This window comes from Equus przewalskii, chromosome 20 (genome assembly GCF_037783145.1).
Source record: "Equus przewalskii isolate Varuska chromosome 20, EquPr2, whole genome shotgun sequence".
NCBI lineage: Eukaryota > Metazoa > Chordata > Mammalia > Perissodactyla > Equidae > Equus > Equus przewalskii.
This window is the reverse complement of record NC_091850.1, coordinates 50408163-50435350: the sequence shown is the minus strand read 5'-3', so window position 1 is coordinate 50435350 and position 27188 is coordinate 50408163.

Here is a 27188-nt window from a genome sequence, read left to right as displayed (position 1 = left end):
TTTTGTAGGCTGCAAATTTACTGTAGTTGTTAATTATTTCTATTAGTTTTCCAATGGATTCTTTGGGGTTTTCTATATATAAGATCACGTCGTCTGCAAACAGCAAGAGTTTCACTTCTTCCTTCCCTATTTGGATTCCTTTTATTCCTTTCTCTTGCCTAATTGCTCTGGCCAAAACCTCCAGTACTATGTTGAATAAGAGTGGTGATAGTGGGCATCCTTGTCTCATTCCTGTTCCCAGGGGGATGGCGCTCAGTTTTTGCCTATTGAGTATGATGTTGACTGTGGGTTTGTCATATATGGCCTTTATTATGTTGAGGTAATTTCCTTCTACCCCCATTTTGTTAAGAGTTTTTATCATAAATGGCTGTTGGATCTTGTCAAATGCTTTCTCTGCATCTATTGAGATGATCATGTGGTTTTTATTCCTCAATTTGTTGATATGGTGTATCACATTGATCGATTTGCAGATGTTGAACCATCCCTGTGTACCTGGTATGAATCCCACTTGATTGTGATGTATGAACTTTTTGATGTATTGCTGAATTCAGCTTGCCAAAATATTTTTGACAATTTTTGCCTCTATGCTCATCAGCGATATTGGCCTGTAGCTCTCCTTTGTTGTGCTGTCCTTTGTCAGGCTTTGATATCAGAGTGATAGTGGTCTAGTAGAATGTGTTAGGAAGTGTTCCATCCTCCCTAATTTTTTGGAACAGCTTGAAAAAGATAGGTATTAATCTTCTCTGGAAGTTTGGTAGAGTTCCCCAGGAAAGCCATCTGGTCCTGGGGTTTTATTCTTTGGGATGCTTTTGATTGCTGTTTCAATCTCTTTCCTTGTGATTGGTCTATTCAAATTGTCTGTTTCTTCTTGACTCAGCTTTGGGAAGTTCTAAGAGTCTAAGAATTTATCCATGTCCTGTAGGTTTTACACTTTGTTGGAATATAGTTTTTTGTAGTATTCTCTTATAATCCATTGTATTTCTGTGGAGTCTGTTGTTATTTCCCCTCTTTCATTTCTGATCTTGTTTATTTGAGCTTTCTCTCTTTTTTCTTTGTAAGTCTGGCTAGGGGTTTGTTGATTTTATTTATCTTCTCAAAGAACCAGTTCTTTGTTTCATCGATCCTTTCTACTGCATTTTTTGTCTCAATAGCATTTATTTCTGCTCTGATTTTTATTATTTCTCTCCTTGATGAACACTGATGGGAAGATATTTTCTTCTTTATCTCCTCTCTTCTCTAAGCTGTTCTTTATTTCCTAGATCCTCCAACTCATAGTATTTTAGTTTATTTCCTTTCTTATTTAAATTTATGTAATTTTAAAAATTGGCATAACTGGGAACACTCAACTTTAGAACAATAGATACCACAATAAACAGAGCCCTACTTTCTGGGTGTGTTTGAACTTTTACAAAGACTCCCTAAAATAGTTAAAGCATGGCACACGAACTGGTTACCTCAGAATAATGACACTATTTATTTATTGAGCTCTCTTAGTGTGTCACAAACTGAATTGGTTACCCACAGTGTGGACACTCTTTTTATACCCATTTTGCAGATAAAGAAACGTAGGGTTACAGAAAATAAGTAACTCACTCATGATCATGTTTGGAGTGAAAATGGAAATTTAAGTTCATCCAAACCCTTCATTCTATTCACTGTGCAGAAATTCCAGAAAACATGAAATTAGATTGCTTAAAAAACTCTTGCACCCTCAGTTTATGTTTACCCTGACAGTGTGCATTTGTGGTGCTTAATACATCTTATCTGTAATTTAGATTTGAGCACCTTGATAATACTTAGAAGAACTGGGAAATCCCTTTAAGGCCCTTCTTGAAGTTATTCACATAAACTTGTGAAGAGCCAGATGTTCAGCAGACACAGATGGTTATCTTGTTCAGCGCCTAGAATGATGTTTTTCCTACGAGTTATTATCTATTTTAGAGATACGAAAAGTTATTTTGGTTAATACTAGTTTGACACTCTAAAAAATTCATTTTTGCTGTTATATTTCTGTCATTTCACAGCCAAACTCTCTTCAGGTTATTTTTTAACGTGAGACCTAAGTGGGAGGCTAAATTAGTTTACAGCAGTGAGCCACACGATTGTCTGAATTTTTAGAGTGTTGTCTTTATTTAAAAGTTTACTGTAATTTCATCACAAAAGATCAGGTCCAAAAGTCACTTTACATAAATTGAAGAAACAATTTGGCTCTCCAGGTGTGTGGGATGCTTTTACTTTAACTATTAACTGATGAAAAAGTAACATTGTCCCCGAAAGATGCCATTGACTGTCCATTTGCGTGGAGGATTTGGCTCAAGATGCCCCCTCTAAAAGCACTTTGTTGTCCACAACATGTTGCTAGCGTACCTTCTCAAAGTCAGGGCTCATCCCATAAGATGCTTTAGATTTTATTGAATGTCTTATGGTTTCAAACCAATTTAATTTTAGTTTTGCAATGATTATAATATTGTAAAGTCAAACAGTATAGATCATCTTCACCCACAAGGTTTATAATCAAAGAGAATTAATCACCCTTGGTGACCTGCTGACTCGTCAATGTGAAACGATGCCTCATTTCTTAGTTCAATTTTAACCTTAAATAACCAGCCACATTTCCTAGCTCATATTTGGATGGTGCTGTCACCTGATAGTGCCTGAAACTATACATGAATAACAAAATAATAGGAAACAATGTCTACTTCAATTGTCCACTGTAGAAATATCATAGGCATACAATGTGAAGTTTAAAAACACAGAACACAAAGGAAAAAGTAGCATCATGTTCAGTGCCCTCCCCATGAGAAAAATCAGTTTGCCGCTTTTATAATTGTGATGTGTTTTCTGCCTGCTAACAGCATAATTATAGATGTGCACATGTACATTAATGTGCAAATTTACACAAACTCGAGAGGATATTTCCGCACACATATGGGTATCTGCAATCATTTTGCATATGCTATTTTCAATTTTTCTATCAACTATTTCAACGAATTTTCATTTTTCTAGTAACTGCTTATGCTCAGTTCAGTGGCAAATACTGTCCCCGCACAACGCCAGGGCCCTTCAGCAGCTCATTTCTACCATATTATAGACTCTACGCAAAGGTGAGTGTGTGTTGCAAACTCTGTCGCTTCTACTCTGCAACCACATTATCTCACAATTTGCAGCCTATTTCATCCAATCCACAGACTCATGGGCCCTGCTTTCTAAGGACATGGTGTATCTTTCCACCCCTGGAAATAAGACTCAAATTATATTCTTATTTTTGAGTGTTTTGCCCTTTGTCTTCTCAGGGTGAGAGTGATCAGGGAGAAAGCCCACATACACAGAAATACTAACTCTTCTGCACATCTTGTCTCTGCTCCTGGATAACACAGTTTTGCAAAGCAGAATACTCTTATGATACTAATAACAGAGACCTAATGTCTCATTAATGAAATGAGTAATGTCATTGACTTCTAGCTATAGAGATTGTTATTAAGGGCATAGTTTGTATTTTGTACATCTTGAGAGAGCAATTCTTGTAAAAACTTTTAGTGTTTTTCATTGTGAAATCTGTGCTTTTTTATTAACTAGTGCGTTAATCCCTTTGCTTCATTATTAAAAATATATTTAGTGTAAATCTAATTTCCCCCGTCTCCGTGTGTGTGTGTGTGTGTGTGTCTCCACTCCTTTCTCTCCTTCTTTCTCTGCTTATTCTGATCTTCCAAATGCCTTCTCCATCCAGCTAATTCTAACACTGTGTTGTTGAACATTAAATATTTTGGTGTTAGGAATAAGGAAATAAATCTTTCCACCTCAAAGGACAAAAGAAAGAAGATTCTCTGACAGGGCAGAGAGGAGATCATGTTAAGTAACTCAACAAGGAAAAGAAGAAACTCCTGCCCACCAACCTATGGAGATGCTGGCAGAATGCCAGACACAAGGCTACACCAAGATTGGAACCAAAAGCAGTCACCTCACCCTGTCTTCAGGCAACCAGATCTCTAGAAAAGAAAGCATGACTTTTTAACTTCTCCTGAGATTACAAAGTAAAGGAAAGAAAATGAGTCAATTTATTCAGGAACAAGAAGAATCAAAAGCAATATTTTCTTTTTTAATACAAAAATGTTTATTTGCCATAAGCTTTCTTGACTATTATGCATTAATCACATTATTCATCTAATAACCTTGATGCTCGTAGTGTGAAAGTCTTGCATAATATGCACAAAGCGATGTGTGGTGAGTTTATAAACTTACACGTTTGTGGGTTTAAGTTGAATGACATTTTAGATTTTCGGAAGAAGAAAACAAGAAATATCTAAGGATATGTGACAAATTTGCATGAGTATATGATATTTTTTATAGATTACAGAATGCATAGCATGGGCCATGAGTGATATATATATAAAATGCATCACATCTGTTTCCTAGACTGCATTTCTCCCAGCATTCTAGGAGTTTTGCTTTATGCATCGTGTTTAGTTTATCCAGAGAGACTGTGAGAACTGCGAAGGACACTCAGTCTTCCATTTAAGAACACTGAGCTGGGCTGGAATACACTGAGTTCTCTTCTCTTTTCTGATTTCGCCATCGGTTAATGGTTACATTAGAAAAATACATATTAAGATACAATATAAGTAGACACAGGAACATGTGCCACACTTCCACCCAACAACAAAGATCATGTGTAGAATGTCACAGGCTTTGGGCATTTTCGTATTATCTGGTAAGAGTTTTTAACTCTGGCATTCACAGTGAATAGGCTGTTCAGTATAAGAAGTATTATCCCCCCCAAAAAACAAAATTATTTTTCCCTTTACAAATTTTAATGGACACCTTTCAAAAAATCATAATAGCTTTCTTTTTTTTTTGTAAATGAATGCATGCATATATGAATGTATTTTTTAGTAGAGTTGATCAGATGTTTTAACATTTGAAGGTTCAGGGTTGTCAAGACAGACATCAAATATTGAATGGTTCTATGATGCAAAAACGATCTCAGGAGCTGTTGGTTCTAAGCTAAAGCATCCTGTACTGTGATGCTCCTGAATTATTACATTTGTTCCTTATGGTTTATTCTTCTTCTGCCCTCCACTGACATTTCTTGATGTCAAGCATATACATCCATTGCGATATCTTTTCAATGATATATGGTATCTACTCTGTTCTGGGAAGCTGCATGAGCAAACTTAAAGTACAGGAAGAAAGTAAGTGAGAGAAAGTCTAGTAGAAGAGGAGTATCTTGTACTGCCAGAAACTAAAGAAGCGCTGGGAAGAAAAAAGAAGAGAAGAAAACACATTATCAAATGGGCACAGGAGCCGACTGAGAGAGCTTCCAATGGCAAAAGCTGGAATAATTTGAGCAAGAAAACAAATAAAGACATAATGGATTATAACCCAAAGTGTAAAATAAATATCCGTGAGTACACAGCATTATAAATAAGTGATTGAATAAACAAATAAATGAGGGAAAAGAGACAAGTCTGTCACGCAGAAGAATTCTGAATAAATTATGTTGATACTCCTCCATCATTGAGGTGGAGCAAAACTTCCCTCTCCTTAGATGTGAGCTTTGCATAGTGACTACCTTTCAAAGAGTACAGTATGGAAAGAGGAGATAAAAGAGTAACTTTACAGCAGAAAAATCTGGCACATTCTTTATCGGCCAGTTGAATAAGGTCAACACACAGTCATAAATCACACTAATATTATATACTCTTGATATCATTAGATGAGAATGGTACTTTACCTCTGTGGTCTTTGCCCCAATAATCCATAACCCCTGTCTAAACGTGAGAAAAATGTCAGACAAACCTATACTGAGGGGTATTCTACAAACTACCCAACCAGTGCTCCTCAAAACTGTCAAGGTCATCAAAAAGCAGATTCTGAGAAACTGTCATAGCCAAGAGAAGCCTAAGGAGACCTGATGGCTAAATGTAACGTGGTGTGCTTGAGGGGATCCCGGAACAGAAAAAGATGTTAGATAGAAACTAGGAAAATCAAGAAAATAAAAAAAATTGAAACAACTGCATGAGATAACTTTAAGAGTAATTTCTTAATGGCGGTTCATTAGTTGTGATGAACGTATCGTACTAACATAAGCAATGTTAGCAAGACGCAAACTGACTTGGGATATACAGGAACCCTCTATACTGTCTTCGTAACTTTTCTTTTAGTCTAAAACTATCCTAAAATAAACATCTTATTATAAAAAAGCAACAGCTTATTTCATAGTATCTGAGCGTGTTAAATCCGTTTGTTATTTATGGGAGGTGTCATAATCTGTCATTTTAAATCAGTGGTTCCCGAACTCTAACCTGCTCAAGAATCACTAAAGTCTTTGTGGAAATCTTACAAACAGTTTAGAATCTTCCTGTAAATAGTTTGGAATCCTGCTGTATATTGGCTTTCCCTGTAAAACTCCCAGACCTGGAGCCCTCACAGACAGATGCTAATTTATTTGCTCTGGTGTGTGCCTGAGCAACAGCATTTTTAAACACTCCTCAGTGTTGCACAGCCAACATTGGGAAGCCCTTCTGAAGTGTTTTATATTGCAGCTGTTGGCAGGGTTTCCTCCCTTCAAATGCTGAGCTGACCAATTATACCAGTATCTCTAGAGATGCTTGTTAAACATGCAGCTTCCTGGTTTCTACTCCAGATGTTAGAATGATGATCTCGGGATTTGCAGTCAAGAAATTCAAATTTAGCAGCAAATTACTCTTAGCCATATGCAAGTTTGACATGGCTGGTAGTGCAGAGTCATAAGGATGGAGAGAAGCATGGAGGGAGAGAAGGTTTCAGGCTGGGAGGGGGCCAGAATGGGGCTTGAAGGAGTGAAAGCTCAGTTTCAATGAGTGAGAAGAGAATAAGAGGACAGAGGAAGAAGTCAAAGAAAAGGAAATGGGAACTAAAAATTACTGGGTTTATGATTGACATGACGTACATATTTTCAATATATTGTCTTATTAAATTCTCACAGGATCCCCTTTAAGTTGGTATTGTTCTCATTTTAAAAATGAGAAAACAGACTCGGTGACAGTTCATAACTAGTCCTGAGAGAGTCTGAAGAGTCTAGAATATAACAAGCACGGAGCAGGGGTGGGCGAGAGGGGCATGAAACTGGTGATGTCTGCCTACCAGAGCACAGAGGAGTCGATGGTGCAGCTGGGAGGCTTCTATCACTGAAAAATTAAAGTCCAGGCAAAGCCAGGGCAAGTCTTGCATCTGACTCAGTGCTTCTACGGAGAACTGCTCTTCTAAAGCCACTATGCCCGCTACATAGTTGACTTTAATATTGGAATAACTGACCAGATTGACGTAACCTGTGCTTGTCTTGACCTCTCATTGGTATTTTCTCATTAAGTTGTTAAGTATTCACTCTGTGAAATAATGTTCTATCTAACATAACCATACAGGATGTGAGCATGCACGTGTATTTTCTAGCTGTTGCTGCTTCCTCTGTTTCGCCCAGGGTTTCTACCAGAGTACCTGTAAAGAAGGGCCGGAGTCACAGGGATTTGTACCCAGAAGAGTTGGGAGCCCTGTAGGAGGCCTCTCACCTGTGGGGCACTTGTGATGATGAGTATGTGGTAGGTGTGGGTATACATGGGCACATGTGTATCAGGTCCCAGGATAAAACTCTGAGAAGTGATTAGGAAAACATACTGCTGACAAGACCACAATATGAGATGAGAATATTTAATGATGTTGTCGAATCTATAGACACTAATTGCAAATGAGAAACATCGGGAAAAACACCTAATGCTATTTGGAAATATTACTGTGGTGACACAGGGTTTACTTACGGGGAGAACTATAGTGCTATTTAGTTTATCTGTACAGAAAACATGAAGAGAAGTTTGTGCTAAGAAGAACTAGGGAGCATCCCTGGATAACAAAGAGAAACTCACCATATGCCGAAGAGAGAAGCTGTTTCATAAATGGGTATTACTTGTGTTGCTGGATTAAATTGAAATGAGGGTCTTGACTGCAGATGGTGAAAAGGAAATTAGTGGGGCTGGCTGCCTAAATGACTTCAAAAGGAGGCTCCCTCTTGAGCTCTCTGAAAGACACCAGAAAGAAAGCAAAATCCTACGGTGGATATTCAGGTTTAATTCACAAAACTCTATGAAGTTGCTAATTGTTTATGTGGGAAGCAATTAGTCTCCAAATGACTGAAAAGACAGCAAGTCAGGGGGTTAGGGAGAGAGACAGGATAACAGAAATGAAAACAGAACTTCAAAAGATGGGAAATTTACATTTGTGGAGATGTTTTCAGAAGAGAGTAGATGCTGGGGTGCTTGCATTTGTGTTTTTTTTTCATTTTTTTGTTGTTGGTTCCTACCAGTTGCAAACCAGATGTGTTTCGGTCTATTTCTTTGTATATATTAATGTGTGACCTTGATCAAAGTTCTGGAAATGTATGACAAAGATTGACAGCCATCTCCAGACTACAGAGCTGTGAATGATTCATTCATTAACTGTGTCAAAACACTAAGATGATTTCCTCTAGCTGATGTTGGTGACCTGGCAGAAGTGGACAGGAAGTATAACATTAAGGTCCCCCTTTCCAAGGAGGTCTGGTGCCATGGGAATGTGTGTGCCCTCTGGTGGGCCCCTCAAGGGCAACTTGCCTTGTGCCCACTGACAGACCAGCCATGGAGCTACCTTCCAAACCTCAGACGATGCAGATTCCCAGAATGTGTCTGTGCGTGTGTGTGTACGTGTGCGTGCATGTGTGAAAAAGAGAGCGAGACTAATTATCAGCTAATGTCTAATTGATTTTGTCTAATTATCAGCCCCCCTTCAGTTTCGGCTCCACTCCATCCTCAGTTGGTGACCTAGGGTTTCCTGAGTCCTGACGGAAGACTGGATTAACTGAGTCACTCTGATAATTTGTTTAACATATTCAACAATTTGTGGAAATAAAAGAGAAATCACACTTACTAAACTACCGATCTGAACTGCTAACATGATAATTTGTCCATCTTCCTAGATATCGTATAGAAATACTTGAGAAAATGTATAAAAAATCACTTAGAAAATGCCATAAGCTATTTATTATTAGAGATTGCTCAGGTTAGATCTTGACTGTATATTTCAAAACGCTGCTTTGGATTAAAAGATTTCCAGGCTAATAGAATTAAATTTTATTTGTTAAAATATGACTCTTTATTGTAAGTATACCTATTTAAAATGTTCCATGGAATTTTGAACTTAAATTCAGTGATGTTAAACCATAAATCAGAGGTCAATCTTTTGTGGAAGAAGTGTGCTGTGCATATGTGATTGCCCATTTCTTCCGGTGGTAGGTGGCACCCCAGGTCTAGCAGGTGGTGGCATCAGAGTTTGGAGTAAACTCTTTGTTCTAAAGAAAGATGGAAAGGAAACCCCCTACTGCAGGCAGTGGGGACACTTGGGGTCATCAGAGGCTGCAGGAAGTGTCCCAGCATGGCTGTGGATCTGAGGGCTCGTGTTTTACATGATTCTTCTCCTAAATTTTTAAGAAAGTATGCAATTTAGATTTTTTTTTACCCAACTAGTACCATACCTCTACCCATACTTGAGGTCCTGTGGTCCTGAAAAAGTGAGATTCATGTCAGAGAACTATATTTCTCAGTTGATGGTGGTGGAAGTTCTCAGCGTTGTAAAGTGAAGGAAATAGACACTTTAGTTTATACCTTGTATGTGACCTGAGAAAGTTAAAAGATTTCCATATTTTGTGTTTTGAACTGGAACTGAGGAATTGACTGTGGGAGGTCTCTTTTCCATAAATAGCATTATTGAGGTATGATTGATACACAAGAAACTGCACATATTGAGAGTATACAACCCTACTAGCCCTGACACACATATTCACCTGAAAAACCAACCACAGTCAAGACAATAAACATACCCGTCACCTCCAAAACTTTCGTCCTGCTCTTTTGTATTTCTTTCTGTCTTATTTTCAAGTTATTTTTAATTGTAATAAGAACCCTTAACATGAGATCTAACCTTTTAACAAAATTTTAAGTGCATGAGACAGTATTATAAGCGCAGCATTGTATATCAGATCACTAGAACTTATTCCTTCTGTGTAACAGAAACTTTATACCTGTGAATAGCAACTTCCTCTTTTCCCCTTCGCTCAGCCCTTGGCAACCACCATTCCACGCTGCTTCTGTGAGTTTGACTATTTTAGATACCTCATATAATTAGAATCATACAGTATTTGTCTTTCTGTGACTGGTTTATTTCACTTAGCATAATGCCCTCCACATTCATCCCTGTTGTCACATATGACAGGATTTCTTTTTTTTTAAAAGTTTGAATAATATTCAATTGAATCATATACAGTTTCTTTATTCATTCATCTGTTGATAGACATTTAGATTGATTTCTTTGATATGACACCAAAGGCATAGGCAACAAAAGCAAAAGTAGACAAGTGGGACTGCATCAAACTAAAAAGTTCCTGCAGAGCAAAAGAAACTATCAACAAAATGAAAACGTAACCTATGGAATGAGAGTAAATATCTGCAAACCACATATATGATACTAGGTTAATATTCAAAATATATAAGGGATTCATATAACGCAATAGCAAAAAAAAATAAAACCAATTAAAAAATAGGCAAAGGAATTAAATTGACATTTCTCCAGAGAAGGCATACAGATGGTCAACAGGTACATGAAAAGATCCTTAACATAAGTATTCACCACAGAAATGCGAATCTAAGCCACAATGAGATATCACCCCACACCTGTTAGAAAGGCTATTATATTTTTTTTAAAAGATAGCATGTATTAACTAAGACGTGTAGAAACTGAAATCTTCCGAACACTGTTAGTGAGAAAGTAAAATGGTGCAGCTGCTTTGGAAAACAGTATGAAGGTTCCTCAATAAACTACAATAGAACCACCGTCTGATCCAGCAATCCCACTTCTAGGTAAATATCTAAAAGAACTGAAATCAGCATCCCAAAGAGATACCTGCACTCACATGTTTAATGCAGCATTATTCACAACAGCCAAAACTCTGGGAGCTCTTACGTCACATTAACTCAACAAATCCAACTCACAAGTTCCCGACCAAATGAGTCCCCAGACCAACCTCCTGTTGACTATCAATTTCTACCTAAACACCTCCCAGGTTCTCCCTCTCTCTCTCTTGCGCTGTCTCTCTCTCTCCCTCCCTCTGCCCTGGGCTGTGTGTTTGGAACTCTGTTGGAGCAGTTGCAGCAAGTGTGGCCTCGGCCCACTAGATGCCATAAAAGGGGTTGAGTAGCCCCTGGTCAGAGCTGGTCCTCAGTTGAGTGGCCAAGACTGGCGGTCAGGATTCTGCAGACCAGCACTGGCAACAAATTTGCTGGACGGTGAGCACCATTGTTTGTCTTGCAGGCATATCTTCGGCAGCCATTGAGCAAGCAGATAGGAAAGCACTGGTACAAAAAAAAAAAAAAGGCTTTTTTCAGGCAGTGTCCCTCCAGCACCCTCTCCTGACACAATTGAACATCCCTTCAGCTGGAAAAGGAGAAACACTCACCGAGGGAGACCAGTTCCCTTATCACAGACCAAGACAATGAGGGCATTTTTGGAGAGGACCAGTAATAAATTGAGAGCTGGCACAGCTGACATCTTGTCATTGTCTTTGGTATATTTTATTGACTCACATATTTTCATTCTGTGTTCTGTCTTTCAAAGTCCTTAAATCTGACCAGTGGTGGTGCACCTCAGAGCTAGAAGACCAAGGACTGGTCCACCCAAAAGGCACTTACCACACGACAAGTGGATTGATAAATTAGTAAAGAAAGCAGGATGCAGGATGCTCCTGTAAATGAGAAGAAATCAGCCATAACAATTCACTTGCTCACCAACACTTGAGTGTTTAGGTGTCCGGCTATCAGCTGAAAAGTGAGGATCTTCGTTTGTAAAAAAGGAGTCGTATATTAAAGAACAGACTTTTTTTCTTCTTCTTCTCCTCCTCCCCAAATCTCCCCCAGTACATAGTTGTATATTCTAGTTGTAGGTCCTTCTGGTTGTGCTGTGTAGGACGCCACCTCAGCATGGCCTGATGAGCGGTGCCATGTCAGCACTAAGGATCCAAACCAGCGAAACCCTGGGCCTCCAAATCATAACGCATGAACTTAACCACTCGGGCATGGGCCGGCCCCTGAAGAACAGACTTTTAAGAACAAGAAATAGAAACATGTAAAATCAACATATATACACATACGGAGTTGGTTGTAACCACAATGAGTGTGTTTGAATTGCGCCGGGGCTCATTATTTTAAGGTAAGTCTTCTGTCTCTATCCTCTCTCTCTCAGAAAGTTTTTCATAATATGAATAATGTCAGAGATTACTTCCACAAATTCAAAATTGTAACACTCTCCTTCATAAAACTCAATGATCTTGAAGCTGGCTGTGTCAAATATTCTGAAAATCACCTCTCTGTCCATTTGTGATTGTGACTGAACCCGGGTCATTGATAATGCCAGGCCATTGTCTTTACAAAGTTATTGTCTCCTGCCTACGGAGGACAGGACGAGGGATGGCTTGAACTGCAGGTGGCAGAATCAGTGCCACAGTTGTGGAGAATAGCTCACCATGTAAGCCCAGCAATTTTTTATCCAAACAAGAGCCTGGGTTGGAATCCTCTAAATGCCCTTTAGGATGTTAAGAGTTAAGAGTTGCCATAATCTATGGAGTGAATTGGACTTTTACACTCCCCTGAGAAAGGCTGCCTCCTAATTTGTACTCAAGGAGGTTTTTTAGGATCTTGTACTGTTTCACTGTGGACTAAATAATGGCCGAAGTGTAAGTGAGGGAAGATGTAGAGAAGTGGTCTGGCACGTGGGGGGAGGGCGTCGGCCTCACTGGTCTTGGGACCAACGCAGCCACTCATTCAGCCATTCAGGGGTTAATTTGTGCTACCAGTTATTTATGGAAAAATCTTTATTGCAATAGTTGAATTTCCTTTTAGATATGACTCTTAAAGATAAAACGAATCAAGTAAAATAAGTTTTTTGTTTAAAATAGGTAAAATATGTTATAATATTCTCTTCCCAGAATGATCCAAAATAAATATTTCTTTATATCTTCAGCTTGAGTAACATGCCAGTAAACCTCATACAAATGTAAGATATCCAGCACTTAATGATGCAGGAAAGATTCTGAAGGAATACAGACCGTCCTATTATTTTTATTCATATGGTGGAAGCTCAATAAATGCTGAATAATTGGCAGAACTTGTAGACTGAGACACTGGACTGGAAATCAGATTCCCCAGGTAATATTTTCCTCTTGGTGGATGATTCCTCCACACTATGATTCCTGAGGTATGAGCAAGCTCTCAAAGGAGATGTCAGTGTCCTCGGGAGGGTTATTTACATTTCCAATATAGTGTGGGTTAAAAGGCCCTCAAAGAAAAATGGCATGTAATAACCTGGGCCCCATGGGCCCCAGAGGAGAATGCGGCTGGAATGAGTTATTTGAAGAATGCAAGGCAAATACCACCCTGTCAATAATGGCGAGCTCTTTCGGAAGATGAGTTGTGGGAGAATAAATCACAAATAGGTTTTCAGGTGTCAGTCAGGAAATAAGCTATTACTTTGTCCCAAGTAAAGGAGCTGGGGACAACAGAGCAGAATATTGCAAATCTGGATGCTTCCATGAGCTGTGGGTACCATGACAACCAATCTCCAAGTGGGAGTCACAGTCCTTTCCCGGGGTAAATGGAGCACAACGTGTTCCCCTTGGGAACTCAGAATACGGAGTCTAAGAGGTGTAAATGGATGTCATTTCACTACCTCCACGCGCAACACTCCTGAGAATGTCCAGACTTCTGGAGACCATCAGGCAGGTCCACAGTCATGGGTGGGCCTCTTGGAGACCTAATTCAAGCAGTGTGTGCTCCTGCCCTTGCTGTGGGAAACTTGGCCACAGTACGTCTTCACCATGTGTTAAACAGCACTGACCAGAATCTTAGCCAACTGCCACAGGGGATCAAACATTAAAGGAATGAGTGGAGATATTTTCAAGTAAAATAACTTCATATAACTCATATTTTGCATAGAAGGTGAGCTATTTGCTATTATGGAATGGTATTTTTTGAAATTCTAAAAGTTTTAATCACTCACACATCCTGTGATTTCAGAAACAATGGGAACTGTGTGGCAGGAGACTGAGAGTTTCACTTTCACTACTTTTTTGGTTCTTATTTTTAAGCGGCTTTTATTTTTAAAAAATAAAAAAAAGTCTCAGATTTGGACTTATGTAAACACACGTGGGCCGGAACCAGAATGCACCACGTAAGACCTGGAGATTTGAAAATTTACCCTGCTATTTGCAATCTTCCTTCTATCACAGTATTCTCTGCACTAAACTGGCAATCTGTTAAAGGTTACATAAACTAGTTTTAGGTATAGTTAGGATTACTTCACAGTCCATCCCGAAAAACAAAACCTTTTGAACTTCTTTTCTCTAGACCTTATCAAGCCGTAGCTACAATTCGGCACTCAGTTCTGATGTGCGATTTTTCCCCCACAGAGGCAATTGTCTGACACGAGCTGGGTGTGCTTAATTCTGATAATCTCTACCTGCAGATAGCGTCAAATCCCAAGGTTAAGGGCTCAGTCCCATATGACTGCCCCCCTCCCCCATTTCAGTCACCAATCGCAATTCCAGATTGTCACCTGGACTTCTGACTGACCAGCTTTAGTTTGGAGGCGTCCATGACCCTGTCCTTGGGTTTGATTAATTTGCTAGAGCAGCTCACAGGACTCAGGGAAACATTTTACTTACCAGATCACTGGTTTATTATAAGAGAACATAACTCAGGAACAGCCAGGTGGAAGAGATGCATCCGGCAAGGTATGGGGAAAGGGCATGGGAGCTTCCATGCTCTCTGAATGCGCCATTCTCCCTGAATCTCCACGTGTTCACCAACCTGGAACCTCTGCGAACCACATCCTTTTGAGTTTCATGGAGGCTTAATGACATAGGCATGATTGATTAAATCATTGGCTATTGGGGATTGAATCTACCTCCAGCTCCTCTTGCCTCCCCAGAGGTCAGGGAGATGGGACTGAAAGTTCCAACCCTCCAGTCGCGTGGTTGGTTCCCCTGGTAACCAGTCCCCATCCTTAAGTGCTTTCCAAAAGTCACCTCTTTGATGTAAACTCAAGTGTGGTTGAAAAGGGTTTGTTATGAATATAAATTCCAAGGGTTTTAGGAGCTCTGTGCCAGGAAGAGAGATGAAGACCAAATATATTTCTTATTATAAATCACAATATCACAGTGGCTTCTATATTTCTGTGGAGGCAAGGCATCTTCTCAGGTACAAGAATTCTATAAAATCTTTATCATGTTTTATTTTTATCTCATTGAGAGTCTTAATTTTTTTCCGCATATTAAGGAAAGCCTTTCTTTTTAAGTTGATAATCTGTGTTGAAGGATCTTTCCACAGAATAAGCCCTTCAATGCTTCAGTCAGTCTCTTGCAAAGTGAGATTGCATGTCCTTGCTATTTTATTTTAACTTTAAAGGAAACATTACTCCTGTTTGGGAAATTCTGCTCTACATACCTCTGTGTTGTTCCTTGTTCCCAGAACTTTGGCTTGACTCAAGAATACTAAGCAACTTGCCCATTTCTGGGAGTCCAACATAACTGTCTGTTTTGCCCATTCCCCTGAATACTAGAATCATACTTGTTAACACTAAAATTGAACAATAAAATACTAATTCCAAAATTGAACAATGACATTTAACTTGTATTGAGAAAGTACCAACCTTTATGCCTTAATGCAAAGAACAATAACATTTCAGATTTTCACTCTCAGTATTCATAGGCGTGAATGGAGAAAAAGAATATGACTGAAGCAGAATAAAGCTATTTGGAGGGTGAGTGAAGAAACGCATGTCTGTTGATCAGCTGGGAATCCATTTAGAATTCAACCAAAGTGTTGGGAGACAATTCTCCCTACATTTCCTGAGTTTCTGCAAGTCTTGTGAACAGAGACAACAGTTGACTTTATTCTGGAATATCTTTCCAGGGAGGTTTATCTAGCAAACAGCTTTGGAAGATAGTGATAGATGGGAGCCTTACTCACTGCCTAGGAAAATAAAGACAGTGTCTTCCTCCAAGCAAAGAGGAGGCAAGCTTACTGCCTGTTTTAAAAGACTCAGGTTCCCTAAGTTCAGGATTCCTGTCCTTTAATGCAATCCACTATGTATGTAGACATCATCTAGCTGTCCTCGCATTTTCCTGTTTCAAGTGAAAAACATATGTTTGAGCTCATTTAACATGAAAAGAAAAGGAACTGCAATATTCAACAGGGATATATGCCTGTGGAACTAAGTCAGTCAAATGTTAATACGTCTGTGTGCTGTGATTCCAAAGATAGACCTGGGAACAACAGGACGGAATGTAGGAAGGTCACAGCTTTTGGAAATTTTGAGTTGACTGGCATTGAATTGACTACTTCTCAAGGAAGTGTGTCTCCAGCTCTTCAAGCAGGGGCACGCCTATGTGAAGGGATGGGATCTGTGGCTAAATGAGCTCCACATGGTCTTGATATAGTCCTTTTCTCTGTGGCCGGAGGCCCAGGCTATTGGGAATTTGGGGACTAGAGATTGGGCAGTCAGACCCATGTGCTCTGCAAATTCCATATGAAAGCACTTGCAGCTAGTGAAAGTATTACAAGGATTTGTGGTTCCCAGGATGCTAGTAATGTGCCTATTTTCCTATCATATCACCTTTCACAAAATCATCACTGAGCATCTCTGTTTCCTTTTCTTCTGGATAAAGAATAGAAAATGTGTTTATATTGAGAAGTGTTATATGCCATTTATCTGGATCCACCTTTCAAGATTATCCAGTACAAATTTTGGTGGTGGTTACACAACTCTTTGCATTTGTCAAAACTCACAAATGTACCAAAAAAGAATAAATTTCAGGGGCTGGCCCAGTGGCGTAGCAGTTAAGTTTGCACACTCCACTTTGGTGACCTGGGGTTCACGGGTTCAGATACCAGGCACAGACCTACACACTGCTCATCAAGCCATGCTGTGATGACATCCCACATACAAAATAGAGGAAGACGGGCACTGATGTTAGCTCAGGGACAATCTTCCGCAAGTCAAAAGAGGAAGATTGGCAACAGATGTTGGCTCAGGGCCAATCTTCCTCACCCCCCCCAAAAAAGAGTAAATTTTACTATATATTAATTAAAACATAGTATTTTTTAAAGCTGACTTCTAAATTTCTTCCAGTTCTAACAGTCTTTATTTAAAGGAAGGTTTTCACTCCCCAGAGATTCTTTCTAACATTTTAACAGGAGTGTCTTTGATGGCTTGCCTTTGTAGGATCTTGACTTACTCAGGAGATCTTATTCATATGGAGAGAGGTCTATACCGAATTCACCTTGGGCTGACTGAAAAGAGTTTCAAATTCCCAGTAGTCATGAAATTGGCTTTCTATGGAATGGGGTCACTTACTGAATTGAAATACCTTCCCTGAGAGTTTGTAGAACTGCAATGCATTCATTTGGTCCAGAGTAACACACCTAGTATTATTCTTTACTTCCAAGAATCACTATAGAAGGAATTATAAAGATATTGGCATGAACAAGTCTTGGTATTTACCAGGCACTGTGCAAAATATCTCACGTGGATTGTTACACTTAATCTTACAACAAACTTGAGAGCTCAGTGCTGTATGTTATTTTCATCTCTTTACAGAAGAATCCAATTAATTTATTCTGTGCATGATCGTTTAACTGATTAATAAGCAGGACTGAGATTTAAACCCAAGTGTGGGCATCTCAGGAGCTCACGTTCTCGACAACGCAGTGGCTCACGCATCTCAGCTTCTCTGAGCTCTGCTTAAATTGATTCTGAAGCTCACTCGGGAGCACATAAACTTCATAACCCTGTCGGAAAGCAATAAGAATTTACCCCTCTGTTAAACACAAACTCCTATCAATGGGGTACAGAAATACCACTTTCTATCACTTAAATGAAAATTAAAATTTACCATTGTAGTTTCCCATTTGAAATAAGAAAACAAAGCACTATTTGGGATTGTGAATGTTCTCAGCTGATGCGTCTACCATATGAGGTCTCATCTTTCTGTGATTCTCCTAAAGGGAGACGTGCTTGTGGATATCACCAGGCTGTAGATCTGGGATCAGGAGGAATTTGAGCAGCAGGAAGAGCATGAAGAATTCCAGTTCTCATGCTCAGTTCCCTGAAGTTCACACGTTCCTGATGCCGTCATCCACTTGGTGGCTGCCCATTGCTTTTCCTGGAGGGGCAATATGAGGATTGGGGGCAGCAGGAGGTGACACATTAGGCTGCCACAGGGTTCAGCCTCAGTTTTGCTTCTGCACATTAAATTAAATCAGAAGTTACTTTTCGTCTGTATCCGTCATATTAAGTTATCTTGAACAGATTTGAGTAAATTATTTCTGGAAAAGGCTGCTGTGAATGGGTTGTGAACTTCATGATTTTCCTGATCTATAAGCAAAGAAGTCCCGTTGTTTAGTGATTCAATGGAGGAAGGAACTCTTTCCTTGCCTGTGAGCTTTCCAGGTAGTGATCCTGCACAATGACGGGTAAGGAAAGTATTGACCTTGGGAATTTAGTCTGTCTTGCCACTAAATCATTTTCATGCTATTGCTTTAGGGAGGTCCCAAAAGTCCTTTTCCTGGATTTTCTATAGATCCCTTTCCCACAATCATATTCTATTTTCCGTATAAAATTTTTGTCTATGTTACTAGTGCTTGGGAAATATTAAATACAAAGCTTCGTTATTTCCCATTGCTGACTTTTCTTCCTGCTGTAATGGTCTGGTTTGGTAAGCAACAAGAAGGAGGCATGCTCACTTGAGAACAAAGAATAATAAAGTCTCCCAGTCTATTCAGTTTATTAAAATCAAAGTTTAGTTGGAAGGGAAAGCCTGTGACCATGGCAGTCAGATATTTTCCTGCATCTGGAAAGTTATGTTTGCATGGCTTGTGGACCATGCTCAGAAACTGGAGAACAGATGCCACTCCAGCAAATGTGTCCCATTTGTTTGTGTATACGGGGGGTTGAGGCGGGTGGGTTTCTTCTGTTTAATTTGGAAATGCTGCATGCTGCAGTGGTTCTGTACAGGATGCTAAAATCAGAGGCTGTGAAGCATGAGTTCCTCCCTAATTCATCACTGATTTTCACTTCGATCATCCTCTGACACTGAACATCTGTTCCGGAGCCTGTGGGTCCCAACATGCCCCCCAGAGCTCCCCCAGCAGGAGAGCGGCAGGCCCGCATCTAGACCGGCCCAGATGAAGCCCTGCGTGTTTTCCCTTCTTAGCAGGTGCTGCTGGAGCTACCATTAGCCCGGCAACTTGGAAAGAGAGAGAAAAAATACGAAGCGATAATGCCACAAACCCTAACCGCCGTCTGAGTCTCTGAAGACTCGTAATTTCACAACTTCTGTTGAGAGCATTGATGGGGAGTTAAGCAGTAGTTGTGACTAATACTGAAGTCCATGATTTTTCTTTTATGGGACTGATCTAGGCTAATTTGCAGAGGTTTAATAAGCAGAGGTTTCACACCAGCATGAAAAATAAATTACATGTGATGAAAACCTATTAAAAACATCCAAATAATCAGACTACAAACTACCACTTCCGGTCACTGAAAGTCATCAAAAGATAACAATCAAAAAAAGGAATCCTTTGAGAGCTTTTAAAATTCCACATTTAAAAAGAAGGACAACTTTCGCATCCTGATTGGAATCAGAATTCTTAGAAACGCAACCTGTGTATAGAGGGCGTGAGCGTTGCACTGGGCTTAATCTCATCAAGCTGATGGGGCAGAGGGCGTCATCAGGCCAGCCTTGTCCCCAACAGGAACGAAGAGGCAGATGCTGCATGCTCCAGTGTTGGGACTTCTCCCAAAGAAACCAGCCAGGGACATGCCAAATCCTTTCAAAGAGGTCATGATAGGAAGTTAATGCCCCTATGTCTTCCGACTGCAGAGAATAGCCCAGATTGCAATGGCACTAACAACCCAGCATAGAGTTCCTCACACATAATGTAACTCTTCTCCCCCTACGATGACTATTTCTACCCATTGCTCCTCTCCAAAGTGAATGCTAAGAAGACAGAAGAGTTCATTGACAAGAGCAAGCATTTGAATCCTGTCTCCACTATTTATTTGGCCTGGGCGAATGCTAAAGCTTCTAAGAGCTTGAGATTTCTCATTTGTTAAACGGAGACGATAGCATATATCCTGAAGTATTGTCACAAGCATTAGAAATAATAAATGGAAAGTGCCAGTTATACTCAGGGTGATATATAAATAGTAATATATAAATAGTATATATAATAGATATATAAATAGTAATAAGCATAATACGTATTACCAGAGCCCCCTTTTCCACCAATTCTTGAAGAAGATGACCTTCCTTCTCAGTAACAGAAAAAATAGGAGCTGTGAAGCAGGGCTTCCTCAATTTCCTGCACCACCAGTAAGTAACCATCATTTTTTCTCCCTTCTCTTCTGCTGCAGACCATCCCTACCCCCATATAACATAAATTTCCTGCCCACCTTACTTTTAAGGACTACATTTCCTCATCGAACCCCAACTCTACTGTATCTTTACCTTCCACTGTCCATTGATTCCTACTTATTGGCCTTTCAAACAGTTTGTACGATACAAAATCCAGCAATTTTCCCCAAAGGAAAACCCTATGGTTTAGGCCTTCTCTCCCAAATCATACCTCCTTCATTATCATCATTTCTTTATGTGGTTTTAATGGTGGTAATTTTTACCAAGGTGTGCTCCATGGAAGTTAGCAAGTCAAAGGGATTTTATCTTTGATACTGTTAGAGTTGCTGATTTTGCCAATCCAGGTTGACTTTTTATGGTATTGTCTCAATTTGGGATTCCTGATTCATGCAGGTAATGCAAACTCAGACTCCCACCCCTGTGTCACAGGACTCAATATATAGTTTTCTGTAATTCAACAAATATCTACGGAGCCCTGTGACGTACTGTGTGAGGCACTGCTCTAATGCTAGGTACAGCAGTGAACCAAAGAGTCAGAAACCCTGTCTTCACGAAGCCTGCATTTTCAGAGGGCAGTGAGTCTCTTATTCTGGGGCACAGGAAGAGAGCAAGAAAGCTCTTTGGCCACATCTGGGCGGTGGCAGCTTAGACTCGCAGCGTTGAAAGGATCCAGGTTCTATGCCAGGGAATCAGCTTTATTTTCCCATTCTTGGGTCAACTCAAGGCCACAAAATCTGCCTTTCCATGGGATTTAGAATCTTATCCCCGTTGTGCCTGTATCCAGATCTTATACCACTTTGCACTACTGGGGATTCGGTTTGAGTTCCCCAGCTCTTCTTGACCACACTGTTTCCTTGCTTTTGAGCTAAGCATTTATTAAGGTTATTTTTGTTAGTTTATTTAGCGCATGTCAGAGTGTCCATAAAGTCTAGAAATATAGGCAATTTTTTTCATGTCAAAGATGAGATGATGGTTGGTATATTAATCTATGTCTCCAGACTTTATGGTCACACCTGTCTTTAGAGAGCACGTTTGGATTCAACTCAGTCTACCAAGCTCCTGAAAGTACGTGCAGAATCCTTGCAGTCTTCATGTATGCACCATCTCCTTCTCACTTCTCACTTTAGTATGTTCTTAGGATGGAGTAAGAGATAAACAATGACATGAGTCACAGACTCTGTCCTGATGAGGATGTACTGCTATACACAATTTAAGGAACTGATGCTCTCTTCTTTTTCAGGATTTGTGTTCTCTGAACTCATCCATTGTACGTTCTGTATTTTCTTCTAGTGTTTTCTCTGTCTCTGACACCTAAACACTGGTGTGGTGTGACACTTGATCCTCAGGCCTCCTTGATTTCCACTCTCTACTTGGTGATGGATAACGTTTGTTCTGTGCACCCAGCATCTCTTTCCTCCATCTTTGATTACCTCCCCTTGGGGAACTTATTTCTTCCCCTTCCATGGTTGCTGGTGGGACTGTTAACATGAATGCTCTGCTCTCCATGACAAGAGGAGGGGAAAAGTGAGCCAGTGTAGCCCATCACCCAGGAATGCCATAGCGCCTAGGTCAAATGTCACTTCTGTGCAGTAAAACACCAAAGCTTAGAGCCTTAAAACTACCTCAACTTATATTCAGTCATATGTTCTGTGGGTTCACAGATAGCTCTTCTCTCACTGATGTAATCTGGTGCTGGTAGGTGTTCCACCTGAAATTTCTCAGGACTGCCCCCCTCAGTCCCCATCTCTTCTAGGCGACTTCCATCCCTCACAAATTCTCGTGGTCACAGACTCCTCCATCTTGCTGCCTGTCATCTTACCCCACCCAAATCCTGTTCCACACTGTTGCCATGGTAATATTTCCAAAGCTCACATTTGATCACATCCCTCCCCTTACAGAATCCTTCAAAGTCTTCCCTTAGACTTCAGAGTAGAGTCCAATATTCTGATGCAGCATGAAAGAATCTGTAATTTGATCATCCCTGTTATCTTTTCCAGCCTTACCCCCTACCCCAGCTTCCCTTGCTCTCTCTTCTGCTCCCCCGGGCTTCTCCCATACTGAAATCACCTTAGTTATCTAAATATATTACACTTTCTTTAGAGACAGACTTTTGGGCTTCTCACTAGATTCCCTTTTCATCCTGTCATCTGACCCCCACTGAGAACACTACAATGGCGGGTGTCCAGGGGGGTTTGGTTAGGTTGAGATAGCCGGTGGGAAGGAAACTCCAAGATGAATATTAATCCAAAATAAAAATGCACTTGCCCCTTGACTCAAAAATTACACTTCTAGTCCCCTAATAGGAAAGTCCTCAAAGGTGCTCCAAAATGATTACCTGCCACATGTTCCATCACAGCAAAAATTGGGAACAACTTGAACGTCTTTCCCTAAGAGACTGATTAAAAAATGTCTTGTCCATTTATGCAATGAAGTATAACACTAGGCCCCTGCTAGATCCATAGGTAACAGTGCTAAGAGAAAAATCGGGGTATTAAAGAGCACGAAGAAGCCAGGAGCCTGGGAACCTGCAAACGTTGCTTACGAGAGACTCTCACTTTCTCTGTGTTGACTGGGATTTTATTATTTATGATCAGAAAAATGCATATGTCATTTCTGGAACATAGAGGTAGATATGAGTTTAGATGTATCAGCAAACAAATCTTAACTCTTAGATTAGAATGAGAAAACTTTCGTCTTATAATAAAAATGGCCCATTTTCTCTTCTGTCTGCATTACGCTGCTAAAGTGCGTGAAAGGTCCATAGATACAATTAGTTATGTTTAAGAAGTTACTTTCATGCTAACCTCTTGTTCTTAGCCACTTATAAACTGCTTTTAAAAAAATAGCCTTTGGCCTGAAGTTTCTCTAGCTGTTTTTAAGCCAACAGTGAATTTTACTTGAAAAGGTTAAGGGCAAAAAAAACCTTAGCTCCTTTCAGTTATTAATATTTAATCCAATGTGATTCTTAATGCACTAAGAGAAAAAAATAACATTTAAAGACTTTTTTTTTATGAGTAACGTGAAAAGTTTTCCATTGAATTGCCCCCAAGTTGGCATGGTTGCAATCTGAATTAAAAAAGAAGAAAGAAGCTTTCTCTATTTGTACCTTCCTGTACTTGAGAAGTGCGTGGCACCAACTGAAGCACTGTTGCCTTTGTGGCCGCTCTGCGTAAACGTCAGTTTCCGTGGGGAACCAAGCAGAGGAACGTCTCTTCATGGATCCAGACCGTAGTATAAGTCTTTCCTCATGTAAACACATTAGTTTGTTTGTTTTTAATTACACCAGCAGATCAACATGGCAGTTCTTATATTTTTACGTTATGTTGTCTTGCTCTTTCTCATACCTATTCTTTGACTCCAGTAGTATTTATTTTTCCTCTTCAAATGATGTTCCCCAGCATGAGTCTATTTTTATAGGATACTAACTATTTATTAAAAGCTTTCCTTTAACCTTCCTTATTTCAGACCCCTTGATCCCATGTTCTGAGATACTTGGTGGTGCCAGTTTCGAAGACATTTGAAGAATCTGCCATGTGAACTGAGTATACTGAGACTTCCAGCTTCTCTCACCATCATCTTAGGGCGTATACGTTCTCCCTCAAATCACAGTGCAATCTGGAAGCCTCAGGCGTCCCAGTCCATTATTGGCACCTTTTTCCAGCTTCCAAAACCCCATTGCTGTTGTTGCCTCTCTTGTGTTTTGTGTCTTTTTAAAACTGGTTCTGGTGGTGATTGCTGGAGGGAGCGGACTTAATTCTTGTATCTTGAATTCCATCTTCCAACTTATATGTGTATAATCTTTAGCATGAGTGTAAACTAATTCTCCTTTGTAAGTGGTTTTGGAAGGCTGAAATGGGCAAAGAAAATCTAACCAGGACTGCCACAATTTATTCCTGATTATTTTAGGCAGAAAACAACCTGAACTCTCCAGAACTACATTTAATGGGCAGAACAATTATATAATAACAAACTGAACATATCCCAAATCAACAGTACTAATGCCTGTAAATTTCTGTGTTATTGAAATGTTAAATTAAATTTAATCTCTTTATATTCAGATGCAGTTAAAAGCAAACCCATAAAATATACAAATAAGTTAAAAGAGAATTATCTAATGCCTCTGTGTGAAAAGAATAATTATTGATAACTTCCCGGGTCTAAGGTATTTGTTTTAAACCATGAACGAAGGGAACATTTGGAGTTTTATAATCCATTTTTTATTACCCAATTCAACTTCTCCTAAAAGTAAAATTAGAAATTTATGAGGAAGAAATAAGAAATCATTAAAGAGTAAAGCTAATATCAAATTTCAAACTTTTAGCCTTCTGCTCTTTTTATTGATTAAAACTCTTATTCTTTACTAAGTCACATGAGCAAACTATTGAACTCTAATTTATCATTGCTAAACACATTTGAAAATCCTTTTACATGTTCTTTGTTGATGTAAAGATGTAAGCCACACTAAGCAACACTCACTTTTAAAAGTTTTGTAGTAATATATCTCCACGTAGCTATACTTATATTGATGTCCACAGCTACAACTGTATTTAATGATTTCTTTGGACATCTATTTCCAGCAATAAGGTAGATTTAACACAACACAATTAGTCTTTGGATGAATTGAAACAAATACACTTTAAATGTATTCTGGGGCTCCTATGTATAAGGCAAATATCCAAAGAACAAAGCAAAAGTTAAAAATTGCAGGGAAAACGTATCTTATAATATTAAACCTGAGCTTGCCCTGGGAAGAATGCCAACCCAAGATCTGGTATTAGGAAACCAGCCCTTGTACCTGTGAAAGATCAAGGCCTAAACATGAGACCATTTCTTTAAGATACATTGATACATTGTAGGCAGTCAGCGGTTCTGTGATTAAGTTAAATCAGTAGAGGGAAACCTTTATATCACCAATCGCAAACAGAAGCAAGTCACCAATGAGTGGTAGTCAGCAGAAACAATCAAGTGAATAAACTCTCTTTAAAGATTTCAGATATCAAAATTATAAACGGAATGCAAAGTGCTATGTATAAAATATCAAACAAATTAAATATGGAATCAAATGTTAAGCAGCAATATACTATCAGCAATGGCAAGGTAGATTTGGAAAATAACTAAATAAGGCATATGGAGATGAAAAATGTAATCACTAGTAATAAAACCTCAATTGCTGTGTTTAATGTTGATTAGGCATAGGGTGAAGACGTAATTGGTGTCTTTGGGGACAGAATTGAAGAAATTGTGCAGAATATAGTGAGGCAAAGAGTAGTGACAGATGTAACAGACATATTCCAAATTCTATTGCAGCATTAACAGCCCACCCAAAACCTTCGCAGTTCGAAACGATTATTTTCTTAAACTTATGGATTCTGAAAGTCAGTAGTTTGACAGGGCAGAGCATAGATGGTTTGCCTCTGATCAATGATATTGGGGGCCTCAGCTGGGAAGACTCAAAATTGGGGGTGACTTTACCGATGGCAGAAATCATCTGTGGCACCTTCACTCACGTGGCTGATGGGTAACACTGGTTCTCATCTTGTACCCAGATTAGGCTGTCAACTAGAACAACTGCATATGACCTCCATACATGGGATTTTACCTGCGCACCCCATGAGAGAACACATTTGGGGTTCCTCATGTTGTGGAGGCTGGGACCCAAGAGCAAGTGTTTCCAGAGTGTGTGTCATTGTTATGACCTATCCTTGGAAGTCAGCTAGCATCGAATCTGCTATACTCTATTAATCGAGTCTCCAATATCCATCCAATTTCAAAGGCAGGGAGCATACACCGCTAGACGGGATGAATGTCAAGCTTACACTATAGAAGAGCATGTTACTCCATGTTTAGAAAACACTCTGTCACAAGAGGTTAAAATCTATGGAGGAGATTGAAAAAGTCTAACATCTGAATAATCAGAATCCCAGAAAGGGAGAAGACAATGACAGAGAAGCAATTTCAAGAGAAACTGAGCATTTTTCACAAAGATGGAATATAGGAATCTACCAATATAGGAATCAATCTATGCCAATAAGGATTTAAAAAAAGAAAATATACCTTTTGCAAATGGTAATGAATGACATAAATAAAAGAAAAGATGGATAAAATTCTTGGGATAAATAGAGGGTAGATGGATCACCTAATGGAATACTACAAAGAATGAGTACTCAGGCACAAAAATAGAACCCAAAATTCAGGGAACTGTGTCACCAAAGTACTGAGAGAAAATAAAGCTCATCCTGGCACTGTTTATGCAGCAAAACACTACATTTCATTAATGAAGGTGAAATATATTTCAGATTATCAAAAACTGAAAAAATTCACCCTCTGTCAATCTTTATTAAAGAACTTTAAAGGATATATTTGTTGTATTTTCTTCAGCTTTACTGAGGTGTAATTCACACATAGTAATTGTATATATTTAATATATACAACTTGATGCTTTGATATATGTACATACTGTGAAATGATCAACACAATCAAGCTAATTAACACAACCATCATCTCACGTAGTTACCATTTCCTTTGTTTTTTAACTTTCTTACCAATTTATTTTCACTATTTCTCAAATTATTCATAAATTTTCTTTGTTTGGACCCAATTCTATTATGACATACTTTTTTAATTGACTTTATTTTTTTTTAAAGCAGCATAACACTCAAGGAAA